Below are 22,871 nucleotides of genomic sequence, written 5' to 3'. Positions count from 1 at the left end.
GTACTATATTATCATCATTTCAATTTTATGGACAAGGATATGAAGCCACAGAAAGGTAAAGTGAATCGCCCCAAGAATCCCACAGCTGGTGAGTAGTTTGCTTCCCTCATCTGTGCTTGTCTTGCTTTTAAGAGGATTACAGGAGATAATGCTTGTGTGATGCTTCCCATAATTTACCAAATATGCACTTGGAAACAAGTAATATTATTGGTTAATATGGAAGTAAAATCTTCTACATCAGATGAGCTTCTATCACTGTTCATTAACCATTTTACTGAAAGAGACCATTAGCTCTGGGCCCTTTATTTGCTAATTTAATTGTCTTGGACTACCTGTCTAGAAAAACCACAAACCAAACACATTCACAAAGACATGTATCATTAAGCCTGACCAAACCTACACGATCCAAAGAACCAGGTAACTGCCAATGGGTACTTTGCCTTGTATCAGTACTGTTGCTAATGTAATTTGAGAACTGCTTATGAACAAGTATGCTGAAAGAGCCAATAAGGATTTACAAGTAAGCTGTGCTATTTCTACCTCCTTTCTTCTTTGTAAATTCTAAAGAACACATTTTGTTCTTTGGGAAATGTTTTCAACATTTTTTTTTTTTTTTTTTTTTGGGACAGAGAGAGACAGAGCATGAACGGGGGAGGGGCAGAGAGAGAGGGAGACACAGAATCGGAAACAGGCTCCAGGCTCCGAGCCATCAGCCCAGAGCCTGACGCGGGGCTCGAACTCACGGACCGCGAGATCGTGACCTGGCTGAAGTCGGACGCTTAACCGACTGCGCCACCCAGGCGCCCCGGGAAATGTTTAAGTAAATCCTATTAGGATTAAATCATGTTGTAAATTCAGTGGGGGCACCTGGGTGGCTCAATCTGTTAAGCATCTCACTATTTCAGCTCAGGTCATGATCTCATTGTTGGTGAGTTCAAATCCCAAGTCTGGTTTTGTGCTGGCAGTGTAGAGCCTGCTTGGAATTCTCTCAATCCCTCTGTCTCTGCCCCTCCCCTGCTCGTGTTTTCTCTCTCTGTGTGTCTCTCTCTGTCTCTGGATAAAATAATTACCACAGATTCTAAGGTGGAATTGAAAAACTTTTCAAATAATATTTGCCATTGTACTTTCCAATTAAATAATGAGTACCTTTGGAAAGTATTACCCATCAGATGAAAACAAGACCCAACCTAAGATGTAAAAATAAATCAGTACTGGGAGCAAAGATGCATTTAAAGTAAATAAAAACACAATCAGTAATATTTGACTACTAATAGTCCCTGCTTTTTATATATCACTTTTCATGTTGGTAAGAAAAAGTGTTTTATTTTTTTAAGGTTTATTTTATAAACTACTTCATAAGGACTAGAAAACCCGCAAAAATTTCAAAAGACATAGAGCAATAGCTTCTGTCTAGTCCTCAGTCTTCCCTCAGCCTCCTGTGAGCATGTCTGCTGAGACCAGGTGAAAAGAACATTTGAGAATAAAATGAGAAGGTGGACATGGCAACAAAGTTGACAACTTATTTTCTGGGATTTAAGAACAATAAATTTTGTCAATTAATACCCAGTAAAATAAAAGAAGAAAAAGAATGCTCAGTGACTCAGAAAAGCATGTGCTTAATTCACTCTTTTGCATAAACACAGCAAGGTAGATAAATATATAACACAGAGTTAACGTAGGTGTATATAAAACAGAGTTGCCTGTTGAAAGACCAAGTAAGCTTGGCTTTTATCAGTGACTAAAAACAATAAAATAGAGGCTTGTGAACACTGGTTATAGGAAAACTCTCACTCTGTGAAAAGATTGATAATTTGCCATAAAGTCAGAGCAAAAATAATAATCCCATGCCAATAATGAAAAAATAAATCATCCAAGTTTAGAAAAAGACTGCAGGACTTTGATAGCAATAAGAAGATGAAGCACAAAGATGAATCTATCAATTGAGGGGGAAAAACGTGATCAGGGCCTTTTGTTTTGTGTTTTGTTTTATTGTTGTTTTTCATCTAAACTAACTGGATATGGAAGCATGTCTCCACCTTTGGCTACATAGCAAATATGCTTTGACACACTCGGATAACAAAAAGGTAGATTCTAATATGACACATATTAGTGGAATCTACAGTGGCATCTCCATGGAGGTCGCATACCGCATTCATGTGTTCTTTCTTGGCACCCGAGAGCTGCCCAAGCACCAGAGCCAGGTTTTGCAATTACTCCTGGCTTCCGCCTTGGCTACAATTTCAATTATAGCTGTTAATCATGGCTAATTGAGAGCACAGCAAAAAATCTGTCACTTGTAGAGAGGAAGTAGTGTTTTAAATTCCTATAAACAAAGGTCTTGCTAAAAGCTTGGATAGAGGGAGCAGAAATGGGGAAGGAGGCGGTATTGGCCATGACCATGAGGATGCTAAACTATCACAAGTGTTTTTAATTAAACTGGAATGGCTAGGTAGAGTAAGATTTAAAAAGAAAGACTGGCTGTTTGCCCCATAAAGGCATCAGAATCTCCTGGCAGATGCCAGGATAATTTCTGGTATAGACACCTCCAGAAAGCTGTTGGCAAGGCTCCAGAAAACTTCCCACTGCATTAGCCTTTGGATCCAGTGTCTGCTGTCCACTCCCAGACACCATCTCAGATCTTAGGACTCAGCTCTATTATGCTGGCTCTTTGCCCAGGCCCAGATACTGATTTGTGTATAAATTTCCAGGTCTGTGACACTGACCACCAACCCTTAGCCAGCAGAAGCATGAAAGGGCTCAGCAGAACCAAATCCAGAGATCCTAAATAGCACGGGTATTTTTTTTAAGTTATTTCATCTATTTTGAGATGGACAGAGACAGCATGATTGGGAAAGGAGCAGAGAGAGAGGGAGACAGAGAATCCCAAGCAGGCTCCTCACAGAACTCGACACAGATCTCCATGTCATGAACCATGAGATCATGATTTGAGCTAAAACCAAGAGTCAGGCTCAACTGACTGAGCCACTCAGGTGTCTCTCACCCTAATTCTAAAGCTGCATAAATCTGCCTAGCACTAGCTGTTACATTATTATTATAACACTGATTGTTATACTACTTTATATCTTACATAGCATTTACCACCTACTTTATATAATCTTTATAACAACCCTATAAGCAATGTATTGTCAAAAAGGTTATTTTGCAAATAAGCAGAAAAGTTACAACATCTTGCACATGACCACAAAGTTAGTGAGTACCAGGACAGTGACTGAAATTCTGACCCTGATTCCATATTGCATATTGCTTCTACAGAAATACTGCTGTTTGGCTGTGAAATCTAAACAGAAATGTAAACACATGCTGAGTCAGAACAAGGCTAAAGTCATAAAAATAAAACAAACAAGTAAAATACTTTTAAAACACCAAGGGTTCCATTTTAATGTTGATTTTACAATGGCTTTTTGTATTTTCTCAACATTTTATCTTCCAACATCTTTTCATCCTGGATCCAGTAGCCTCTTTGATAGGGATAGTATTGCAGGAAGCTTTCACTTTCTGCCCTGTCTTCCCTGTCCTGAGTTCTATCCCCAATAGATCCTTGGTCACCTTTATCTGCCTTATGAACCTTATCTGTTCAGTTGGTCTTCTTCCATCTTCTGATTCAATTTATACCCTACACTGGCTTGTATCTAGAGATTTATGCAGATACAGAACAGGAGTGCTTCCTCTGGATATATTGGGATTGTTGGTAGCCATAGCCTAAACACTCCTCGTCAGCATTAGTGGGACAATGGCAGGAGGCTGCTAGCAGAATTCCTTCCTTCTACATTTTAGAAACACTCTCAACATCATCCTTATGCCAGCTCATCCCTTTCCATTACCCAGGTATTAGTGAAGATATGAATAGGGAGAAATCCCATCCCATCTAGGACAAGGGCCTTTTCTAGTACCAGTATCCCTGCTTCTCTCTACCGAGAAGACATGCTTCAAGAAAAAGGACTTTACTTTCCTGTGCTGAATTTTTCAGGTTTTATTGAGAAGAAATGAGTGCCATTTGTTGAGACGTAGTTTTACAAGTAAAGGCAAAGGAGGGGCACTAGGGTGGCTCAGTTGCTTACGCATCCAAGTCTTGCTTTGGGCTCAGGTCATGATCTCACAGTTGTGAGATCAAGCCCCGCATTGGGCTCTACACTGGGTGTGGAGCCTGCTTAAGATTCTCTCTCCCTCTTCCCCTCCCCTGCTCATGTTTTCTCACTTTCTCTCCACAAAACAAAACAAAACAAAACAAAATAACAACAACAAAAAAAACAAGTAGAGGCAAAGGATACATATATCACAGAGTAATGTGAGTTTTTATATCAAATAACAAGGGGAATTTCAGCAGTCAGAATAGCTACTGACTTAAATATGTAGAAGAGAGACTAAGGCCAACTCGTGTTCTGGGTAGACTAGAAATGTTATAGTCCCTTATATATCATGGCAAGAGATGACTAAGGAAATAGAGTTTTTGAAAAGAAAGCAATTGGATTCTAATTTTGAGAATGTGATTTGAGTGCATGCAGTATTAAGTAAACTGACCCTTTCTGTCTAGAGTGCAAAAGCATCTTAAAGGTCTTTGCTGTTTTCACCCATCTGATTATTTATGGCGTCATGGCATCATTCAGCGATCTCACAAGTTTCTTTAGTTTCTTACATATTCTACTAAAAGAGCATTAGGTCTCCATGTTAGAACTGGATTCCTGTTGCTATTTCTACCCAATTACTCTAATCTTATGAAAATATATTTAAGGATGACACAAGTAGCTATACCAGTGAATTTAGCTTTAAAGATAGTAATTTCTTCCATTTACCAGAGCACAATTTAATTGATTGTTTGAAGTATGAGGAAACCAGGAAGAAGGCAGAGGAAACCTAGACTTCAATAATTTTGTTCTGTTGTCCTGTTCATCCCCTACCAAAAATCAAGTAAGAATCTAGGTATCCTCCTGTATCTCTCTCTCCTACAGAACACAAACCGCTTTAAAGAAGACACACTAAAGCTTACCTCTTGGTGCAGCATTGTGACCAGGGTGCGTGAATGCCATCTGTTCCTTTTCTCCTTCCTATGCCCATTGACATTTAGTGAATTCCTAAAAGAAATGTTCTGCTGTCTATAAATAATAACCCTGGTATTCACCTATGGCAAGTTAATTGTGATCCCCACAATAAGTTCATCATAATCGCAAAAGAACACTGATTCTTTTAAGCATTCTTTTAAGCATTTTATGTATATTATGACATTTAATCTTCACAATAACCTGTGAAGTTGTTACTAAGGTGCCAGACATTATCCCCATTTCACAATTGAGAAAGATGAGGCAAAGAGAATTTAAGTAATTTCCCTAAGGTCTCACAACTTTCCTACAGTCTTCAGGCAGTCCAGTCTCTGCAGCAATGGTTTTGACCGTTACGCTGAAATGACCTTGAATCTTGAGCTATTAAATATGATGGTGTACTGGATGAATTCTTAAATTTCCATGAAGTTCTAAAATTTAAACTTTTTATAGCATTCTATAGTAGGTATGAATGACTAATAAACCAGATTAATATACATCCTGAGACAGCTAGATTTTTTTAAAGGAGGTTGCTAACCCAAATTGGTCAGTGTTGAGGCAGCATGATTAAATGAAGACTATTCAATGAATAGATATTTTCTGAAAAGGTCACCTTCCCTCAGCTTCTTAAGAGATTCATCATGGGAAGCTGCCTACACCAAAGATAGATCTAGGTCCTACTTATTTTAATGTAATTTCATTTACAAATGAAAACCTGTTCTTTCTACAATTTTTCCTTCTGAATTAGATATGTATTCTAAATTTTTTTAAAAAATATATCATTTAGATAATATAGAGTTAATTTTAGAAGGTTTTTATTTCAGGGTGACTGGGTGACTCAGTCAGTTAAGCGTCTACCTCTTGGTTTCATCTCATGTCATGATCTCATGGTTCATGAGTTCAAGCCCCTCATTGGGTTCGTGGCTGACAGCCCAAATCCTGCTTGGGTTTCTCTCTCTCTCTCTCTCCTTCTCTCTCTGGCCCTCCCCTGCTCATTCTCTCCCCCCCCCCCCAAATAAATAAATTAATTAAAAAAGTCTATAGAAAGTTTTTATTTAAGTACAAGTGATAAAATATTTAGTGTTAGAAACACATGATATGCTCCTGTGTTGTGAAAACCTTTTGCTCATTTAGGTTAACCATTTCAAACAGAGTACAAAATGTTACTACAATACTAAATAAATCAATTACTCATCATACAGGGGAAGGGGAGCATAGTGCAATTCATGAAAACATTGTATGAACATATTACTTTATACTTGTCTGATCATTCTCTTTTTCCTGTCTATGTCAAAATAAAGAAAAAGGTTAAGAAGCAGATAGTTAGGAGAAGTTGCTTTAAACTATCTAAGACATTCCCATGAAAAGTGAGTCTTGAGTATTTTATATTAGACAAAGGTATATGTTTAGTTATTAGTGATGTGAATAATTAGATATAAGGAATAAAGTAAGAATTTTATCTGATTGTATGAATATATTAGAGAGATGGAAAATTTAATTTCTACAATAAATGGAGATATAATATACATTGTATGTAAACAGATAATTTTATCTTCTTTCGTCTTATAAATCAAAAGCTTTATTTCAGCTATTAAACTGCAAGAGTAAATTGGCAATCCATGTATATTCTGAATTCCTTGATTTACCAGAGGACATAGCAGATTCCTAGAATGCAACCAAAAAGAAAACAATTATATTTATTTTAGCCAGAGGCCACACTTTACTAATCTTTTATTGTCCAATATGCCACTTGAGTGTATTTTATATGTGAGTTAATTGAGGGCCCTTTTAAAGAAATAAAAACAAAGCTGAATTACAAATTAATTAATTTTTTTAAAAATTAATTACAAATTAATTAATTTTAAAAAAAATTAATTACAAATTAATTAATTTTTTAAAAAAATTAATTACAAATTAATTAATTTTTTAAAAAAAGTAATTACAAATTAATTAATTTTTTAAAAAATTAATTACAAATTAATTAATTTTTTAAATTCATCAAAATTAATTAAATTACATTAAGTAATGTGAGTGCTGTGATTCTGTGTTACTACAGTCTATGACACAGGGTGGGTTTGGTCCATATATACTGCTTGTTAAAGCCAACACTGGTTTAGCATTACTGGTCAGGGAATGTTCTATGTGATTTATATTTATAGAGTTCTTTAATTTTCACCACAATTCAATAAGAAAACAAATTTGTTTTCATACCAAAAAAAAAAAAAAAACTTCTAAAGCAAGAGGTTTTAATTAAATTCTCAAGGTTACATGACAAGTGATAGAGCAGATTTAAAAGTTGGCAGTCTGGCAAAAGAACTCTCTTAAATACTACATGATACTGCTTCTAACATCGTGTATATCACAACAATATTTCTTTCCACCACTGAGTGCTAAGAAGAATTATGTTTCTAATATGTGTAAGGGAGAAAATACTTTTCCTCTACTCTCTTATGTTATGTCACTGGGACCTGTGAATTAAATGGACAAAAGACAGATTAACAGGGGGAGAAAAAGCATATAAATTTTATTTCATGTTACTATTTTAATTTTTTATGTACATAGAGGCCTTCATAGAAAAGAAGCCAAGTTCCAAAGAAACAGTTAAACTCGGGGTGGGAGTGGGGGGGGATGGCAGGGAGAGGAGGAGTTATATACCATTTTAACAAAGGGCAATACATTGTGGAGAAATGACAGGACAAAGGAAAAGGGGTTTGAGATTCTAGGGGCGGTAAATTATGGAAGGTAGATATATGAAAGATAGTGGTGAGTGGAAGATAAGGGTTATTTTGTAAGATTCTGTTTATGTAGGCTCATCTTCGCAATGTTCTGTCTCTGGTGAATAAAGATTGTTCTTCCCTTCCTGGTATGAGAAAAGAGGACAACTTCACAAGGGAAATTTGTGCCCAGCTTTTAAGCAGATAGGGAAAGAATATCCTGTGTCTGTTCTTTCTCAATTGCCTTCAGACCAAAGTGCCATATTCTAGGTATTCTGATCCTCTTCACGTGGATATAAGAATCTGGGTATTTAAAATAAAAACATGGTATGTGAGAAATGTATCTGGAACCAACCATAATAGAAGTGAGGGCCAGTTGCTGGAGGTCCTTTAAGTTGCTTGTCAGTAGTTAAGTAACATCATGGTCATTCTTACTCATGTAAACACATGAAGAGATCAAGTTCCAAGAAGTTTCCTGCTTTCCTGAAAGTATTACACGCCTGATGCAAGGTGGGGACTAGGTTACTGTACATTGATATGCTTAGTATTTGGGAGTATAATTATGATATAAGTAAGACAGGATAATGAAGGTAAGCTAGCTGGATAGGATGACATACAATGGTTTAAAAAATTTTGGGGCCCCTGGGTGGCGCCGTCGGTTAAGCGTCCGACTTCAGCCAGGTCACTGATCTTGCGGTCCGTGAGTTCGAGCCCCGCGTCGGGCTCTGGGCTGATGGCTCGGAGCCTGGAGCCTGTTTCCGATTCTGTGTCTCCCTCTCTCTCTGCCCCTCCCCCGTTCATGCTCTGTCTCTCTCTGTCCCAAAAATAAAAATAAAAAAACGTTGAAAAAAAAAATTTAAAAATTTAAGTGCACTCAGATTTCTTCCTGAAGAGGAGTAGTAAAGCCCACAGCACCTGTCACCATTTTAGATATGATTATCTAGAAGAACAGTAGGTGCAGACAACACATTAATCCATAGGCATTGGTCAGAACTAACTTCACATGAAGCCACACTGTTGTTCATGGTATTTGTATTTGCTTGGGGTGGCACATCCCAGGCCTTTTGTGAGGACTTGCAGACAATTTCTGTGCTGTCGTTCACAGGCCAGAAGAAATGAATGTAAAACAGTCATTAAACAGTTTTAGTCTTTTCCCTCCACTTAACTGTCTTGTAGGCTTAATCAGTGCTCTGTAGACTCATGTCATGGGCACACTGATTTTCCAGGATGCCCATGCAATTCTCTGCTTAACAGTGGAGTTGAATGCGTCCAACATAGTAGTGCTTTTTCCCAAAACTTGTTTATAACATTTTCATTATTATTATAATCACTTAATTTAATTAAGTTAAATGCTTCCAAATATTGCACAAAAAGAAAAATTAAATTAAATGTAAGATGACCACAAAAGATTAGGGAAAGTGATGGTATTTATATTTATCAAGTCCTTTTAAAATATATTTAAGTTAATCTTGTAATTTAAAGAAATCAAAACTGATAACATAAGTGCCCTGAGAACACAGGTTAGATAAGAAAGAGCTGAAATTAAATTAGTTAAAGACCTATCTTGGTATTTTAACAAATAAATAAATATGATGTATTTTAAGTTAAATATTTATGGAAATACATATTTATTCTTTCTAACATTACTTTTTACATTAACCATTTTAAGTTTTGCAGTGTCTGCCAGTTTAATGAAATAAATGGAGTATGACATAAATATACTCATTATAAGGTTTGTGTGTTTCAGGGTGCAGGTAACACATCATATCAGGCCTTTCTCTACCTACTACCTTATAAAGTTCTGCCCTTTGTTCCACAATCAGAGTCATTGCAACTAGAGACCACAACCCATCTTGGTAGAGTTTGAGCTTATCACAATGGACTTTCATTTCTTTTTTGACAAGGAAAAATGAGGGAAGGAAGGAAGGAAGGAAGGAAGGAAGGAAGGAAGGAAGGAAGGAAGGAAGGAAAAAAAGGAAGGGAAGAAAGAAAGAAAGAAAGAAAGAAAGAAAGAAAGAAAGAAAGAAAGAAAGAAAGAAAGAAAGGAAGGAAGGAAGGAAGGAAAAAAAGGAAGGGAAGAAAGAAAAAAGAAAGAAAGAAAGAAAGAAAGAAAGAAAAAGAAAGAAAGAAAGAAAGGAAGGAAGGAAGGAAGGAAGGAAGGAAGGAAGAAAGAAAGAAAGAAAGAAAGAAAGAAAGAAAGAAAGAAAGAAAGAAAGAAAGAAAGAAAGAAAGAAAAAGGAGAGAGGGAGGGAGGAGAGACGGAGGGAGGAAGAAAGAAGGAAAGAAAGGAAGAGGAAGGAAGAGGATATTTACCCTGTTACATAGAAACTTTAACAAATTCTTATGTTTCAGAATTTGCAAAACTGAAACCAGATAATTTTGTGGATTATGCTTTATTACATTTTAAAATGAAAGGAAAATATATTTTTCTCAAGGAAATTGAGGCCTTATGGTGTGATTTTGTGTGAGAAGGAAATAATTGCAGGACGTTGAGCTTTGTGTTATAGCCTCCTTATAATCCAAAGGTGACACTCATGTTTGGAAAATGCCAAAATAATTTAATGATCTATAAGGTACTCTTATAGAACGAATGCAACGAATTTAAAGGTACACTTTATACTATGAAAGAATTGCTATCATTATGAATAATATCCAACCTATCAGAAGAGCAATTTATACTTTCAGAAAACTTGTCTCAATTATAAAGCAAATATTTTAATGTATAAAGTATTTCTTGTGGCACCTGGGTGGCTCAGTGAGTTAAACATCTGACTCTTGACCTCAGCATTGGTCATGATCTCACATTTTGTGAGTTTGAGCCCCACATCACGCTCTGTGCTGATGGTGCAGAGCCTTCTTAGGATTCTGTCTCTCCTCTCTGCCCCTCCCTGGCTTGTTCTCGCTCTCTTTCTCTCTCTCCCTCTCTCTCTCAAAATAAATAAATTAACTTTAAAAAAGTTAAAGTATTTCTCAAGACTTTTGAGACACTGGTGACATATTATTTATACATTGTCACGGGAAAAGAGCCAGTGTTGCTTTCCCTGGTTAAGTACTTTGAAAGTAATCTCCCACATTGGATCAAGTATTATAACATCATACAAGTCAGTTTCTTTTTATCATTATATGTCTTGATTAAGCCATTTTGTATATAAAACATTAATTCATAACTTCTTTTTTGTTTTCCTTACTGTGTATAATTTACACGTATATTTTGTTTTCATTTGGGTGTAACATCCAACATTCATTTCCCATTATTTATCCATAACACTCCATGTAAATTACTCATGTGAAGTATCAAGAAAATGGTCTTTGATATCTGAAAGCACAGATTCAGATTCTGTGCTTTGCCACTTACTTTATTCCAGCAGTCTACATAGAAAATTCAAGGCATCAACAAGCATCCTAGAATAAGTGATTCAGCAACATTGCAGGATACAAGGTAACACACAAAAATCAATTATATTTCTGTATTATGTTACTATATATTAGTAAGGAATAAGTGGGGAATGAAATTTAAAACAAGATACCATTTATAAATTGAATAGAAATGACATACTTAGGTTTAATTCTAAATTAAAAAGAAGAGTGAGGGTGGTTTGTTTGCATGCTAAAAACTATACAACACTAATTAAAGAAATCAAGGATTAGTAAAAATGGAGAGTCATACCATGATAATCAGCTGGAAATATCAACATAGTAAAGAACTCCATTCTCCTCAGACTGACATACAGATTTAACACAATTCCCATCCCAGAAAAATATTTGCACATATAGAAAAACTTATTTCAAAATTTTTATGGAAAGGTGTCAGAAATATAATAACTCAAACAATGTTTAAAAAATAAGAATGTGAGAGGAATCATTCTACCCAATTCCAATACTTACTCTGGAGTACCATTAATCAAATCTATGTGGTATTGGCAGAAAGGTAAACAAAAAGATCAATAGAGGAAATAGAAAACCCAGAAACAAAACCAAACAAATAATGCTGAGCTGACATCTGGAAAAGTTGCCAAGGTAATGCAATGGAAGAGAGTCTTTCAACAGTGGGCTGGAGCAATTGTACACCCATAATAAATAAAAATAGAAAAGTGAACCCTGACGTAAGTCTCACACATTACAGACATTAATCAGAATGGATCATAAACTTAAATGTAAAAGGTAAATGAGAAATATTTTAGAAATAACACATAGGAGAAAAACTTTAGGATCTAGCATTAAGCAAAAAATCTTAAACTTGCGGGAGATTAGATGGTGGAGTTGTAGGAGAACCCTAAGGCTTGTCTTGTCTCGTGAACACAGCTAGATAACTCTCAAATCATTCTCAATACTCAATAAATCTATCTGAGGACTGATAGAACAAATTTCACAACTAGAGAAAGAGAAGAGGCCACTTTGAGGAAAGTAGGAAGAGATGCAGAGATATGGTTTTAGGTAGAAATAGATCATGGTGCTGCAGAAGAGAGGGAGCCCTGATCACAGAGAAAGATGAGAGAAAGTGGAATATACAGAGATAAGCAAAAGGAGAACACTTCCCCAAAACCATTTCCTGGGAAAAAAGAGAGGGGCTGAATTTTATTTTTACAACAAACATGGCTCAAACACTGGAGTTTCAGAGGTCCCTAGGCTTGGCCATGATAGAGACCTGAGGACACTGTTCTATTCCTAGAGTGGAGGCAGACAGACAATCCAGAGCAGACTGAATGATATAAGGATCACCTAACGGGCACAACAAGAGACTGTTCATACTTTTGGGGTGCATCTATAAGAAATGGCATTGCTTCTCCAGGGACAAAAAAATGTCAGGTGCCATTCCCCTCTCTCACCCTTCACCATAGGTGCAGAGACACCTACTGAAGACAACTAACCTAGCCTGCTTGTTCTAAATTCCATGCCCCTGCACTCTGGCACAGCTGCCTTTCTGGGTCAAACATGCATTAGTCCCAGTGCAGGGAGACCTTTCTTAGAGGATCAGTGCAATTCCCTGCCACACCAGGTCCCTGAGTTTGGAATTTTAAACCAATAAGACTGGCTAGGGTACAGCCCAATGTGAGATGTGCTGCTCCAGGCAGGTAAGTGGCTGAGAGACAGACAGTGTGAAATCAGAAATCTGAAAAATGCCTGTGATGCACCGAAGGAAACTATTCACTCCTCTGAAAGTGCTTCCCCAAGAGTAGCAAGCATGGCCTTCTATCTCCAGGGACAAAAGAACAGGATGGCATTATTTCCCTTCCATGCTCCTCAGCATAAACCAACTTTAGGAAATAGCACAGTGCCAACACTGCTGCCTAACCTGCTTACACCAAGCCCTGCTCCCTTCCATTCCACTGGTACCGCTTTTCTAGGGAAAGTGTACCTAAAAACCAGCACAGTGGGCCGCTCCCCGAGAAGACCAGCATAAACCCACACACGCACCATGTCTACTGACCATAGGGTTTTGCATAGCTTCAATTCTAGTAGAAATAACATCAGTTCTCCTTAAGCAAGGTGAGCAGAAGAAAACCTCACTAAAATTCACCACATTCTTGCCAAGGTCCAAACACTCTTCACTACAGGCAATGAGAAACTCTCCAGAGGACTGACATGAAGGACAGAGCAGCCATAATACAGGAGGAGAATGTATGCAGCACACACCAGAGACACTTCCTGAAGTGCCAGGCCCTGGACATTGTATGACCTCTTCTTCATAAAGCCACTACTCTCGGGAGCAGGGAACATAACAGGCTTTCCTAACACACAGGAGAAGACAGAGACCTAGACAAAATGACAAGATGGAGAAATTTATCACAAAAGAAAGAATAAGAAAAGGTCACAGCCAGGGATCTAATTGAAACCAATATAAATAATATGTCTGATCCAGAATTTAAAGCAACAACCATAAGCATACTGGCTGGGCTTAAGAAAAACATGGCAGACATCAGGGAGACCCTTATCACAGAGATAAAAGAGCAAAAATGAATCAGGCCAAAGTGAAAAATGTGATAACCAAGATTTGAAACTGGTGTAATTACCACAAGGATGGAATAAGCAAAGGAATGAATAAGTGATATGGAAGACAGAATTATGGAAAATAAAGAATCTGAAGAAAAGAGCGAATGAAAAATATTGGATCATGAAAGTAGACTTAGGCAACCCAGTGACCCGTCATAATATCATTCATACCCTAGGAGTCCCAGAAGGGAAGGAAAAAGGGACAAAGGTTTATTTGAGGAAATTATAGCTGAAAACTTCCCTAAACTTGGGAAAAAATAAACATCAAATGAAGGAGGCACACAGAACTCCCATTAAAGTCAACAAAAGCAGGCCAACACCAAGATGTATCATAGTTAAATTTGCAAAATATAGATATAAAGAAAAAAATCCTAAGGGCATCAAGACAAAAGAATTCCCTAACTTACAAGGGAAGACAAATAAGGTTAGCAACAGAACTCTCCACAGAAGCTTGGCAAGCAAGAAGAGAGTGGCATGATATATTCATATGCTGAATGGAAAAAATCTGCAGCCGAGAATACTCTATCTACCAAGGCTATCATTCAGAGCAGGAGAGGATAAAGAGTTTTCCAGACAGACAAAACCTAAAGGAGTTCATGATCACTAAACCAGCCCTGCAAGAAATATTAAAGGGGATTCTATGGATTGGAAAGAAAGACCAAAAGTGACAGATCAGGAAGGAACAGAGAATTTCCAGAAACAACAACAAAACAAGTAAAATCACACTGAATTTGAATTTATCAGTAAATCATTCTGAATGTAAATGGACTAAATGCTCCAGTCAAAAGACATAGGTGTCAGAATGAATTTAAAACAAAAACAAAAACAAAAAACCCATTAGGGCACCTGGCTGGTACAGTCAGTGGAACATGTGACTCTTGATCTTGGGGTTCTGAGTTCAAGCCCAACTTTGGATATAGAGATTAATTAGAAATAATTTATTTTTAAAAAAGACCCGTCTATATGGTGCTTACAAGAGACTCATTTTAGTCTGAAAGACATCTTCTCATTAAAAGTAAGGGGATGGAGAACGATTTATCATGCAAATGGACATAAAAACAAAGCCAGAGTAGCAATACTTCCATCAGACAAACTAGATTTTAAACCAAAGGCTGTAACAAGAGATGAAGAATGTCATTACATCATAATAAAGAGGAATATCCAACAAGAAGACCTAACAATTATAAATATTTATACCCCCAATTTGGAAAAATCCAAATATATAAAACAATAGCAAACATAAAGGAACTTACCGGTAATAATATAATAATAGTACAATAACAATACAAGGATACAATAACACCCCCACTTACATCAATGGACAGATCATCTAAGCAGAAAATCAACAAGGAAACAATGGCTTTGAATCACTAGACCAGATAGACTTAAAAGATATATTCAAAACATTTCATCCTTTTTGAGTGTATGTGGAACACTCTTTTCGAGTGCACGTGGACATTCTCCAAAATAGGTCACATAGTAAGTCACATATCAGGCCTCAGCAAGTGCAATACCATGATCTTTTCTGGCCACAACACTATGAAACTTGAAGTCAATCATAAGAAAAAATTTGGAAGGCCCACAAATAATCCAAGGTTAAAGAACATCCTACTAAGAATGAATAAGTCAATCAAGAAATTAAAGAAGAAATTTTTAAAAATACATGGAAACAAATGAAAATCAAAACACAGTAGTCCCAAATATTGTGGTGCAGCAAAAGTGAGAATATACAGGCCTACCTCAAGAAGACTGAACCAAAAAATTGTTAGAACTGATAACATGAATTCAGAAAAATCTCAGGATATAAAATCAATGTACAGAAATCGGTTGTGTTTCTCTACACCAATAAGGAAGCAGCAGAAAGAGAAATCCAGGAATCTATCCCATTTACAATTGCAACAATACCCATAAGATACCTAGGAATAAACCTAACCAAAGAGGTGCAAGACCTGTACTCTGAAAACTGTAACATACGGATGAAAGAAATTAAAGATGACACAAAGAAATGGAAAAACATTCCATGCTTATGGATTGGAATAACAAATATTGTTAAAAATTTTAAACTATACAAGGCAATCTACACATTTAGTGCAGTCCTTATCAAAATACCACCAACATTTTTCACAGAGCTAAAACAAACAATCCTAAAATTTGTATGGAACCACAGAAGACCCTGAATTAGCCAAATCAATCTTGAAAAAAAAAAAATTACAAACCTGTAGTCATGAAGATAGTTTGGTATTGACACAAAAACAGACACATAGATCTATCTGTGGAACAGAATAGAAAACCCAGAAACGGACGCACAACTATACGGTCAAGTCATCTTCGACAAAGAAGGACAGATTATCCAATGGAAAAAAAAGACAGTCTCTTCAACAAATGGTGTTGGGAAAACAGGACAATAACATGCAGAAGAATAAAACTTGGCCACTTTTTTTATGCCCTACACAAAAATAAATTCAAAATGGATGAAAGACCTAAATGTGAGATAGGAAACGATCAAAATTCTGGAGTACTACAGAGGCAGCAATCTCTTTGACATCAGCCAGAGCAACTTCTTACTAGACATGTCTCCTGAAGCAAGGGAAACAAAAGGAAAAATGAAGTACTGGGACTTGATCAAGATAAAAAATTTGGGGGGCACCTGCGTGGCTCAGTCAGTTAGGCATCTGACTTCAGCTCAGGTCATGATCTCACAGTTTGTGAGTTTGAGTCCTGCATGGGGCTCTGTGCTGAAAACTCAGAGCCTAGAACTGCAATGGATTCTGTGTCTCCCTCTCTTTCTGCCCCTCCCCGGCTCATGCTCTCTTTCTCTCAAAAATAAATAAGCATTAAAAAAAATTTTAAAAAAAGATTTAAAAACTTTTGCACAGTGAAGGAAACAGTCAACAAATCTAAAATGCAACATTCAGAATAGGAGAAGGGATTTAAAAATGATACATCTGATAAAGGGTTAGTATATAAAATCTATAAAGAACATTTGGGGCGCCTGGGTGACCCAGTTGGTTGAGCCTCCAACTTGTCTCAGGTCATGTTCTCATAGTACATGGGTTGTGACATCTCAGAACCTGAAGCCTGCTTCACATTCTGTGTCTCCCTCTCTCTCTGCCCCTTCTCCACTTGTGTGCATTCTCTCTCTCTCACTGTCTCTGTCTCTCTCTCAAAATAAATAAACTTTAAAAAATATTTTAAAAAATAATAAAAAATAAAATCTATAAAGAACATCAAACTCAACACGCCAAAAACAAATGATCTGGTTAAGAAATAGGCATAAGACATGAATAGACATTTTTCTAAAGAAGACTCAGATGGCTAACAGACACAAGAAAATATCCTAACACCACTCATCATAAGAGAAATACAAATAAAAACTACAATATTACCTCACACCTGTTAGAATGGCTAATATTAACAATGCAGGAAACAACAGATGTTGGTGAGGGTGTGGAGAAAGGGAACGCTTTTTCCCTGTTGGTGGGAATCCAGACTGATGCAACCACTCTGGAAACATGGAGGTTCCTCAAAAAGTTAAAAATACAGCTACACTGTGATATAGCAATTGCATTCCCAGGTATTTACCCAAGGAATACAAAAATACTGACTTATAGGGATACATGCATCCAGATGTTTATAGCAGAATTATTAACAATAGACAAATTATGGAAAGAGCCCAATGTCCATCAACTGATGGAAGAGCCCAATGTCCATCAACTGGTAAAGAATTTGTGATCATATATATATATATATATATATACATATATATATATATATATATATATAAATATATATAATATATATAATCACAAATTCTTGATGTGTGTGTGTATACATGTATATATATGTACAAATTCTTGTGTGTATATACATGTATATATATATATATATAATATATATATAATGTATATATATACATGTATATATATATATATGTGTGTGTGTGTGTATACATATATATATACACATATAATATATATGAATAATATTACTCATCCACAAAAAGAATGAAATCTTGCCATTTGCAATCATGTGGATGGAGCTAGAGTGTATAATGCTAAGAGAATTAAGTCAGAGAGGGAGAATACCATATGATTTCACTTATATGTGGAATTTAAGAAACAAAACAAGTGAACATGGTGTGGGGGAGAATAGAGAGGCAAACCATAAAGCCAACTGTTAGTATAGAGAACAAATTGAGGGGTGGGGGGATCGGTTAAATGGGAAATGGCTATTAAGGAGGGCATTTGTTGTAATGAACACTGGGTGTTGTATGTAAGTGATGAATCACTAAATCCTACAGCTGAAACTAATATTACACTGTATGTTAACTAATTGAAATTTGAGTAAAAACTTGAAAAAAGAAAATTAACAAAAGTTTACACTTGATATCAAAAGCATGATCTAGGGCACCTGAGTAGCTCAGGTGGTCAAGTGTCCAACTCTTGAAAGCAGCTCTGGTCTTGATCTCAGGGTCATGAGTTTAAGATCTGCATTGGGCTCCATGCTGGGTGCAGAGCCTACTAAAAAAAAAAAAGAAAGAAAGAAAGAAAGAGAAAAAGGAAAAAAAAAAGCATGATCCATAAAGGGAAAAATGATAAACTGGACTTCATCGTAAAAGAAAAACTTTGCTTTCTGAAAGATCTTGTTAAGATGATGAATAGGCAAGCTAGAGACCAGGAGAAAATATTTGGAAACCATACATCTGACAAGAGAATAGTATCTAGAGCACATAATGAATGACGTCTCCAAACTCAACATTAAAAAAAAGAAAGAAAAAACTGAAAAAAATGGCAAAAAGACATATGCAAACATTTCCCTGAAGAAGATATGCAACTGGAAAATTATTACATAAAAATAGTCAATAATATTAGCCATTGATTGAATGGAAATGAAAACCACATATCACTACATACTTAAAAGAATGGCCAAAATTAAAAAAAAAAAGTGGTAACACCAAATGCTGGGAAGGATGAGGATAAACTGACCTACCCACTCATATATTTGTAGTGGGAAAATAAGATGATATGGCCAATCTATAAAATACTTTGGCACTTTCCTAAAATATTAAACATGCAACTTTCATATGACTCAGCAGTTGCAATCTTGTGCATTTTTCTCAGAGAAGAGAAATTTATGTTTATACACACACAAACAATGATATTTATGGTATATTTATTTATAATAGCGATAAAGGGGGAAAAACACAATTGGATGCTCTTCAGTGGGTAAATGATTACATTGTGGTACATGGATACCACAGAACACAGTAATGAACTACAGATATTTGCAACAGTCTGGTTGAATCTCTGGTGAGTGACGTAAGGCAGTTCCAAATGATTATACACTGTATGATTTCATTCATATAACATTATTTCCATTAATTCTTATAAGTAAAGATTAGCAGAGCTAGATTATTCTGTCAATTACATCAGACTGTCCATGATTTTAGTGCCCTGAAGAAGAAAAAGGTTAGGTATTCATCCTCCCCTTTGGATGCCTGATGCTGTTTAGGAAAAAAAAAAAATCAGAGGTAAGTAAAAGAGTGATCAGCTAAGTCATTGGCAGCCATGTAGAACAGGAATTTGAACTCCTGCTTTTCAAATGGCTCCTACTCTCCACAGCATCCCAACACACACGCACGTACACACACATGCATGCACGCACATACATACACCTTCCAGATCTGCTATGCTCAGTGGGGCGTGCTCCACTTGTTGATTTAACTGAGACGAGAAAAGATACTATAACCAAAAAAGTGCCTCCCTGAGAAACCAATTACAGAAATGGTTCAAAAACCAAGTCCATGTTTCTTCAAGGTGGAGATTTGTCTTGTATTTAGAATTATTTTTCTTAAAACCCATTTTAAATAAGTGTGTGTAATAAACCATTTGTTTTTAAAACTTTATTTAAAAAAACACTTACATAGGACTTTGTATGAGCCCGTCAATCCTCCAAACATCTTAATAATATTTGATCCTCTACTAACTCTATGGCATCAGCACTATTATTATTATCACTTTAAAAATGAAAACCCAAGGCGCCTGGGTGGATCAGTCAGTTGAGTGTGGGATTTGCACTCAGGTCATGATCTTGCCTTTCCTGACTTCAATCCTTGCATCTGCTTGCTGCTAGCAGTGTGGAACCCACTTCAGATCATCTGTCCCCATATCTCTGCCCCTCCCCTGTTTGTGCTCTGTCTCTCTCTCAAAATAAACAATTTAAAAATTATAAATAATAAAAGTAAATTAATAAATAAAAATGAAAAACCAGTGCAGAGAGAATATAAGTAACTTGCTCAAGTCATCAGAATTAGAAATGGACTCTATCTAGATTGTTAGGCCCCTCTATCTGTGCCCTAGACCACCTTATTAAATGTGTTAAAAATTCAATCTTGGTAATATGGAGACTAATATTAATATATCTTTGCTTTACCATGTGTTATTGCTTTAAACCTACTAAAAAACAATCGATGAGATTCTATAATACCTTTATATGGTATATATAACAACTGACATTTTGGCTTAAAGATTACCTTTCTTAATCATTTGATAATAACAGAATAACAACAGCTCTTCATTGCATATCTATCATGTGCAAAACAGGTGCTAGGCACATCACTTACATGATTTCTTTAATCTTTGTAATAACTTCATGAGGTAACTATCATCATCCTCATTTTATCTCATTTCAGCTGAGTACACTGAGATGAGTTCAAGTTATTATGTGTAGTAAGTGTAAGAGCTGAGAATTTACCCAATTCTGCCTGATTTCAAAGCTCATGAGCTTTTCTTTATAACTTATTGTCTCTAATCACTTGTGTTAAGCCTTCTGTTAATACCGATTCTGGTAATTCTAATTTGTCATTTGAAATACTAGAAGGAGAAAATAATCCATATATTTTTCACTTTTGAAAAATGTTAAGTCTACTATCAGTTCTCACACCTTAATCTATATACTTCTTATTAGAAAATAAAACAAAATATCTTAATACTAGTAGTTTTCGGCCAGCAAAAACTATTTGCATAAATTAGTAAACACACAAGATGCAGCGCCATGAGCAACGGGCAGCAGAGAATTAAAAAAGCAAATCTAACCTTTTAAATATTAGAATGATCAGATATACAGTATAAAAAATAATATACTTCAAAAAATAAAAGACAGGCTTAAATATGAAAAAGAAAAACTATTTGGAAGAAGGACCAAGCAAAACTACTAGAAATAAAAATATGATAGTGGCAATTTAAACTTAGTGGATTATTTTTAGTAAAATATCATTTACTCCTGTAGAGAATAGTAAGAAAACAAGAAGACAGACTGAAAAGAAATTATTCAGAAGCTATTCCAAAGAGACACAGCCATGTGCATTCAATGAAAGGTAAAGGATATGGATGATAAAATAAATTCTAATTGGAGCTTCAAAAGAAGAGATGAGGCCACGTTACAAAAGATAATAATTGAGATTTTTCCAAAACTGATTCAGAGTATTATCTACATTGTATAAAGCCCGCAAACAGCAAAGCTACTTCTAGCCGGGACAAAGTCAAAGTACAGAGCACCATCCTGCTAGGTTGCTTTCTGTTCTGATTATTTCGTGCCTGTGTGATTTTATTGCTAAATGTTGTTTTTTTTTTTTTTAAGGTTTTAGTTTAAATTCCAGTTAGTTAACATGCATTGTAATATCAGTTTCAGGAGTAGAATTTAGTGATGCAATACTTACTGTGGTACTTACCACAAGTGTACTCCTTAATCTCTATCACCTATTTAAGCCATACCACTTGAGTATCATAATGTAATGACTGTTTAATCAGTCATCCCTGAGAAGTTTCCAGTTGTAATGAATTAATGATACACTGAACAATGATCAGTTCAAACATGGACTGTTGTAGTTTTAAAATATAGCCACAAACTCTGGCCCCTTGGTGGCTCAGTCTGCCAAGTGTCCAAATTTGACGCAGGTGATAATCTCACAGTTCGTAGGTTCAAGCCCTGAGTAGGGCTCTGTGCTGACAGCTCACAGCCTGGAGCCTGATTCAGATTCTGTGTCTCCTTCTCTCTCTGCCCCGACCCTGCTTGTGCTCTGTTTCTCTTTCTCTGAAAAATAAACAAACGTTACAAAAATTAAAAAAAAAAAAAAAAAAAAAATATATATATATATATATATATATATATATATATATATATATATCTCCACAAATTCTTTTCCACTGTTACCTTCTAAATGTAAAGCCAAATCTCCTACCTCTGGAATGTTTATCAGGGTTAGAGACTAACAGACAAAATATGGCCAAGGTGATGCTATGCTCAGACCTCTTAGACTAGGTTATAAATAGTATGTACCTTTTGCTTGGCTCTTTCTCAGATTGCTTGCTTTGGGGAAGGCAGGAGGCCATGTTGTGAAGACATTCAAACAGCCCTATGGAGGGTCCTACAAAGAGTGAAATGGAGGCTTCTTGCCAACTTGCTAGTACTAACTTGCTGGGCAAGTGAATGAGCCACATTGGAAATGGATCTTGTATCCCTAATTAACCTTCAACACGTGAGATTTTTTTGGACCATTTAATTGCAATCTCATTATGAATACTGAGACACAATCTCCCAGCAAAGCCACTGACAAATTACTCTACATAGTGGGAGAGATAAAATGTTTATTATGGTTTTGCTCCACTAAGCTTTGTGGTAACTTGTTACATAGCAATAACTAATTAATATAATAAAGTGAATGGCTCTTTATGAAAGAAGCTAGTTAAAAGAATTGAGCTAGTTCATCCAACACCACAGTGTGGAGGATTGGGAAAAGGGGCTGTAACAAAAGTGGAAAAATAATAATAACTGATTATTAGTAACATGAGAAGGATATTAGGATAATCATTTTTTTAAGTTTATTTATTTATTTTGAGAGAGAGAGAGAGAGAATGAATGAATGAATGAATATAAGTGAGGGAGGGGCAGAGAGATAGGGAGAGAGAGAGATCCCAAGCAGGCTCTGTGCTGTCAGTGCCCAGCTTAGATGTGCAGGGCTCAATATACAGGGTTGGATCTTGCGAACAATGAAGTCAAGACCTGAGACAAGATCAAGAGTCAGAGGCTTAAGTGACTGAGCCTCCCAGGTGCC

Source organism: Neofelis nebulosa, chromosome 1 (genome assembly GCF_028018385.1).
Source record: "Neofelis nebulosa isolate mNeoNeb1 chromosome 1, mNeoNeb1.pri, whole genome shotgun sequence".
NCBI lineage: Eukaryota > Metazoa > Chordata > Mammalia > Carnivora > Felidae > Neofelis > Neofelis nebulosa.
This window is presented reverse-complemented; position numbering follows the sequence as displayed.